The following is a 7253-nucleotide window of genomic DNA, read 5'->3' on the forward strand; positions in this document are numbered from 1 at the left end:
GTGCCCATTTGTTTAAACAAACTTTTTTTAAACAAATTGTAAAAATTGGTTTTTTCACTCCGGGAAAAATTTTTTTAGGTTTTTTGGCACATTATAAACAAAAAAGGTTCCTATGCACTATGCCTCTAAAATTGATAGTTTTAAAGTTATAAACAATTTATGTTGCTAAAAATGCGAAAATGACGATTTCAACGGCCGATTTCCGGGTTAAAAATTGTTATTTTTGATATTGCCAGGTACCTAAATTAAAGTTTATACATCCCCCTACAAGATGCTGAAGAGTTTTTGGGACTCTCATTATTTTAAAGCCTTGTTTTTTAATTGTGAATAATGCGCTATGAGCTTCTTTACAAACTTAAATATGGAAAAACGTTCCATTATTCTTCAATATCAATATTTGGATTTCACAGCTTTTGGTTATCAAAATGAAACTGGTGAAGTATTACCTAAATTTATTACCAAAAATCCATTACCCAAAGACTTAGTTAAACAATGTAAAGGTACAAAAAACTGTAAAACTAAAGCTTGTTCTTGTAGGAAAAACTATGTCACTTGTCTACCTTTATGTGGTTGTAACATAGAACAGTGTGAGAATTCTTATGATTGAATAAATGTGTGATAATAATAATATGCGGTATTAAATAAATGTTCTTTAATAAAAATCAAATGTATTTGATACTATTGCCCTTTTATTTTTTTCTGCACTCTATTCGTACAATTTTAATTATGAAATTTAAATAATCAATTTTTACATTATTTGATGAGTAGTAATAGTACTTAGACTACTAAATTCAAAGAACATAAACTGAAGCCGCTAGACGAAATAGCGAATCCGCGTATGAGAGAGGCGCGCGCGCGCAGCTCATAGCGCTTTATTAACAATTAAAAAACAAGGCTTTAGAATAATGCGAGTCCCAAAAACTCTTCAGCATCTTGTAGAGGAATGTTTAAACTTTAATATAGGTACCTGGCAACATAAAAAATAACAATTTTTAACCCGGAAATTGGCCGTTGAAAATCGTCATTTCCACATTTTTAGCAACTTGAATTGTTTATAACTTTAAAACTATCAATTTTAGAGGCATAGTGCATAAGAACTTTTTTGTTTATAATGTGCCAAAAAACCTAAGAAAATTTTTCCCGGAGTGAAAAAAACAATTTTTACAATTTGTTTAAAAAAAGTTTGTTTAAACAAATGGGCATCAGATTTCCGGCCGGCATAATCTTGATTTATGTTAAGGAACATCTCACGAATCTAAATATGCAAAAAAATCGTGTCGGAAAAATTTATCCCACGAATGCGAGATCCTGCACTATTGAAACTTGGAAAATGCGGACAGGAGTGTCCATTTCATATATTAAAAGAGAAAACCACCGGATTTTTCCGGATTGGGGTTCTGAGTCATTCTTTGTGCCTCTATGTACGGCCGATTTACTATTGTAAGAGGCCTTAGTTATACAATAGCTAACGTTTTAGTGTCTCTTCGCGTTCCAAACGAGCGTTTCTAATTCAAATTGTTTTTTTTTATGAACATGCACCTTTTTCGTGTGCCATTTATCATATTTTTACAAGCTTTTATTTAACTTGCCTTGTTAGTATGGGTCACATTTTGCAACTGAATTTTAAAACAGTTTCCCCAACCGATTGAGCTGAAATTTTGCATACACGTTTAGTTTGGATGACAATGCATGGTTAGCTAAGTGACGTCATTTTAAATCCAATATGGCGGACTCCCAAAGATGGCGGACCAGTTATTTTTTGTGCACCCCCATGATATGGGTATCAAATGAAAGGATTTGCTGAGAAGAATAAGAAAATAAAATGAGGAAAATTATAGATGAACTTATTATCTATGTTCTTTTAATTCATAATTTATCATTTTCGACAGGATCAGGCACCAGTAAAATTACGTGAATGAAAAAATAAATTTTTCTATTTTTGAAAGGAAAATTCCAAGAGAATTTAGAAACGCAAATCAATATTTTAGATCAACCTTTTTTAAAAAGGTGCAAGATAGATGAATATGAGAAAAGCTTTTCAACTCGAAGCTATGGATAATATTTTCATGCTCTGACGGTTATGTGACAGGTGATGACGATGCGAATGACTCATGTGTATTAGAATTAGCTAAATAATTAGAATAAGCTTTATAACAAGAATAAGCTTCAATAGTACTTAGAAATTATTTCGTTCGAAATGACGAATTCATTCCTAATACATGCCATATATCGCAGATATTTACCTTTCGTACTTTATTAATAATAATTAATTACCTCAAAAACCTCAAACTTCGATCTTACATACGTTTTACGCGACCTCAATACCAGAGGCACTCGAAATTTTAATTAGATTCAATAAATTAACGTGATATATCGGCCATTTTGTATCAGCCACCTTGAATTTGAGATTTTTGACTGCAAATTCGGCTTTAGCGACCTGAAAAACATAGAGTCCCCACTTTTGGTGATGATGTAAGTCTTTTTGGACTTTTGTCTAGCTTTTTCGGATTTCCGACCAATGTGCGACGCTAAGATCAACATTTTTATTGAAATTTCAGTTTTCAGCATGTAAAAAGTGTAAGACGAAATACGTTTTTTTTTCTCGAAATGTGGCATACAATAGTGCGTTTGAGAAATAACGAACATCTACTCGAATCAGCAGTAGTCCAATCGACCTATATTTAAAAAAAAGCATCCTCAACATTAAATTAACCACTCTCGATCAAATCAACTTGAACATTTTTATCACTTTTAGTGGTGCGTTAATTTTCTTGGGAACTGTATTTTTTCATTAACATTGGAAATGTTTAAGGAATCAGTAGTGTAACGCTAAGAAAAATATGTAGAATCTTACAGTGTATCAAAAATATTACTTTCAAATTGTAACAAACATTCGGTCGCTAAGCACAAGGGTGGTCCGATCACAGTGATTTTGTTGTCATCATCTACAATAAACTTTTCCGCGTCGAATAGAATTAGTCCGGATATTCCACGCCTACGGGGATGGCAATGGGAAGGAAAATGATAAACCTCTGCATTTTGGTTAAGTTAAAAACATCAAATGATCTTAAGAATAAAAAACTGTTTCTTCTTTTGAGCTTTTTAGACAGCCTTTGTCATGTTTCCAGAAGTGACATCTTTGAAGTTGACGTTTTTGATGCCTACTGGTGGGAATTTTTGGAATGATTTTACATTCATAGGTTTAGTTGGCACCAGTTAAAAATGGCAGCATCGACAGATTTGAAAGCTTCGGGTTCCCCTTCTGTGGTCTTACCTGAATTCCTTTATTTCGGAAAATTTGCAGGCAATGAGAGCTGTGTGGCAATGGAGTATAGGAACATAAACATTTGAAATTTGACCGATATGGTTGATTCCTTAGAAGATACATTTTTCACGTTGAATCCTACGTTGTCTTCAGATACGGCTTTTTGAAGAGCCTCGCGGTGCATTTCAACAGACTTTACTTCAGTAGTGATATTTGTGGGAGCAAATACTACCACCATTCCAATTTTTTAAAACACCAGTTTCAATACCACCAATTTTGGAGACAACCTGCAAGGGAAGATGAAGTGGTTTACCAGTTGGATGGCTTGGTGGAAGAATTGCATCCAAAGCTTAAATAAGAGTTTTTCCGTCAGCTTTGCCCTCTTTACGTTCGCTATAAGTGAACTGATTGTAAAATTAAGTTTGATTTAATTAAGACAGGTAGAATAGAGGGTGAATTTGTGAGCAAGGCTGGCAAATCAATATACGGTTTTCAAAGACAAAAAAGAAGGGAAAATTGTATTCATTTGTATATTACTGATGTCTTTTATTTTATCCATGACGATACGTTCATTTCCATAGTGTCAGAAGTTTGTAAATTCTGTAAATTTTTTAAAACAAGCTTCCTTAAATTTTCCAGAGTTACCGGATTATAATTTAATCATGCTTAGAGCTGGTATACCCTTATTCATTTCAAATTTGATTAATACAGTTACTATGTGCAACTTAGGAATTAGCATTATAATTCACACTATATACTCAAATATTAAACAAAATAACACAAGTATAATGCTCATAATCCTCGGGTTGGTTATTAATTTCAAAGTTAACTTTAAGCTTCCTCTAAGTATAATAATAATAAATGTACCTAGTTAGTGACTTTATAGGAGTTCGCAAGGGACAAAAGGAACTTACAAATACGAAACAAAACAAGAATTGCCCGAAGGCGTCTCTTATTGCGCAAAACCATGAATATTCATAACTTTTATGGAAATGGATTTCCGTATCATCTGTTTCAATTCAATGTATCATTTAATAAAGAAATTATCATTTTATTCCGGGGCTCTAACTAAAACCCTGCAGACAAAGGAGAATGCTAATTAACCATAATTTCATAGAACGAAACTGAATAAAAGATCCGTTTTTTTAAACTACGCGGTAATATTACTTCCAGCGGTCTTACACGGAGATACAATGTTTAACTTCTTTATTACTTAGATGAAAACGTTGAACTGCAAAATTCTTTTAACTGATATTAATTATAATTTAGCTAAAAACTTTAATATATGCTATCTCTATTAAAGACCATAAAGTTGCATTTGCGAACGTGAGAACTTTTCAAGAAAAATCTTGTCAAAACGTATATTAAATGTGCTTTTTATTTTTTGAGTTAAAGCCTAAAAATTTAGGTTTTGATATTTTCTGTAATCGCTGTAATCGCTACACCTAGACTTGTTACTGCAATGTTGTTACTTTATCTTAAAATTGGCAGAATATTACATTTTCTTGTTGAAGCAATGGTTTTCGATTTAAAGATCAAATTCACATTTTTTGAAATGGAAACAGTATTGGATCAGTTCTAAAAAGAGGGTGTTCTGCGCTTTTAAAAAATGTATAATAGTTTTTCATAGTTATCTCAAAATTCAAAACTTAAAAAAGCTCAATCTATAATTCCGCCTTTTCTTGATAAACTAAAAGAAAAAACAGAAATACTACAGAGTGGCACACACTCTAACGAAGTAATTTTCTGCAAAGATTCTGAGGCACATTATATTTTAATAAATATTTAATATCACACCACCATTTGCAAGTTACAAACCAGAATCAGTCGACAGCTGCCAGCCAGCGAGGAGAGTTTATAGCAGGATCATATTCGATGCAAAATAATAAATCATTGCCTGTCAAGGGATCCAGTGCAGTACGGTTTTAACGGGTTTAGATATTGAATAATTTCATTATGCATTATGAAGAGATGAAGAGATCAGTGCACGTCTGGCACCCCTGTTCCGGTCTCTGATTTACGACCAAGCTCGCCAGGTTAATATTTGATGTATAACCGACCACTTTGTACACTTAATGCACCTGAGCGACTACAGCTACCAGAACACAATGCGTATGAAGCGGTATTTCAAATTTTACATTCAATTTCATTTTAAATTTGAAATGGTTCATCTGACGCGTCCTAAAAATGATGACACGATTTTCCTCTGATAAATTGCCGACAATTTTTTGCTCTACTTTACACCGAATACGATTCTACTACAGTTCGTCACCCGCTCCAGTAATCTAGATGTCGTCTTTGGAAATAAGTAAGTTTGTACTAAGTCCCATTTGTGAAGACTGCGCAACCGCCACCATCACCGTAGGAAGTCGAGTCGACAACAAGCCATCGCAGCGAGCAGTCGAGTTCACTGTCAGCCCAAGAAAAACCGCCGTCTGGTAAGAAAGTATTACCAGGTTATAAGGACTGAGCAGCCGCCATCATGACCGTATGAACTTGGGTGTCCAGCTAAGTGTGAAAATTGAGTTTCTCTCCATCCGTCGCACAGTGGGAAATATTGGACAAAATTTTCGCCACTCGCCAATTTTCATCGTCTCGTGATTTTTTAAAATAATCTCGTGGTAATCTGAATTTTCATATTCCGGTGAGGTTTTTTAGAAAAACCTTTTTTTTAATGCTCAGGGAGCGCCCCAACCTCAATGTCGAAGAAAAAATTTTTAAATACTCGATGTTCAATTGTAGAAAAAAATGTTTAAAAAGTATCTGCTATTAATAAAATTAATATTAATAATATTAAAAAATAAATATCAGGCTTCATTGCAAATTTAACAAATGGTTAGTAATAATAAGCCACAATAATGTTTTACAAACGTTTTATTGCTATGTAGATCGAATTTTTATGGAATTTTTCTAGCAAAAAAATCGAGTTAAACAAAATTTCAGGGTCTTTAGATTATGTTTTTAGTTTTGACTAAAGGTTTTGGCGATCGCGATGATGAACAACCCTCAACAAAAATACATTTATACTTTTTATTAAAGAAAATAATTTTGTGACAATTTTTTTCACTCTAATGATTTGATTTGATAATCTTTCCAGTTTTGAGGTTAGGTTCTTGGATTAAGGTGTCACATTTGGGTACAGTATGGCACAAGGTGTGTGCTCTCGGAAAAATTGTTCATCGAATCTCTATACAATAAAGATATCTTTAATTTTTTTTATTAATCCTTAATTTAGTGAGTTTAAACTTAGTTAATGTTGGTTTTGAGGTTAGGTTTTTTAGATTCAAATTCATGGTTTGGGTATAACATATTACGTAGGGTTATATTGAATCTATTTCGTACTTTTGGCATGTAAAAAACTTTTTTCCAATGTAAATTTCGCTTAAGGTTTTAGGTTAGAATTAATAATTTTGAGGTTAGGTTTTTGAAGAAAAAACATCAGATATATCATCAAGGGTCATAATAATCAATTTTATTAATAGCAGATACTTTTTAAACATTTTTTTCTACAACTGAATTTTTTCTTCGACATTGAGGTTGGGGCGCTCCCTAAGCATAAAAAAAGGGTTTTTCGAAAAAACCTCGCCGGAATATGAAAATTCAGGTTACCACAAGATTATTAAAAAAAAAATCACGACGAGACGATGAAAATTGGCGAGTGGCGAGAATTTTGTCCAATATTTCCCACTGTGCGTCACAGAGAATCCGTCAACACCCGGGAGATCACTGAAACCCTCGGACATACCGTGTCTTCACTGTAGCTGCCTGAGTAGTGGTGTTTCTGCATTGTAAACAGAAACAGAAACCGTTGCCGCTCAGGCGTCTGTCACGCACTTTGCCGCTGGCGAGCGAACGATGTGATAACACCACAATACTCTCATTATTTTCAAAGCCTACTTCAATGGCTGGTCATTAATTGTCAATTATTGTTTTTTCAAATAGAATGATATACATAACTTTTTAATATACATAAAAAGTTCTCACTTGA

At 33.3% G+C, this 7253-nt stretch overlaps 1 pseudogene; it reads right to left on the reverse strand.

Moving 5' to 3' along the window:
* Nucleotides 1-3057: 3057 nt before the first annotated feature.
* Nucleotides 3058-7052, reverse strand: LOC111692047 (annotated as a pseudogene).
* Nucleotides 7053-7253: the final 201 nt, after the last annotated feature.

This window comes from Anoplophora glabripennis, unplaced genomic scaffold, assembly GCF_000390285.2.
Source record: "Anoplophora glabripennis isolate ALB-LARVAE unplaced genomic scaffold, Agla_2.0 scaffold60, whole genome shotgun sequence".
Classification (NCBI taxonomy): domain Eukaryota; kingdom Metazoa; phylum Arthropoda; class Insecta; order Coleoptera; family Cerambycidae; genus Anoplophora; species Anoplophora glabripennis.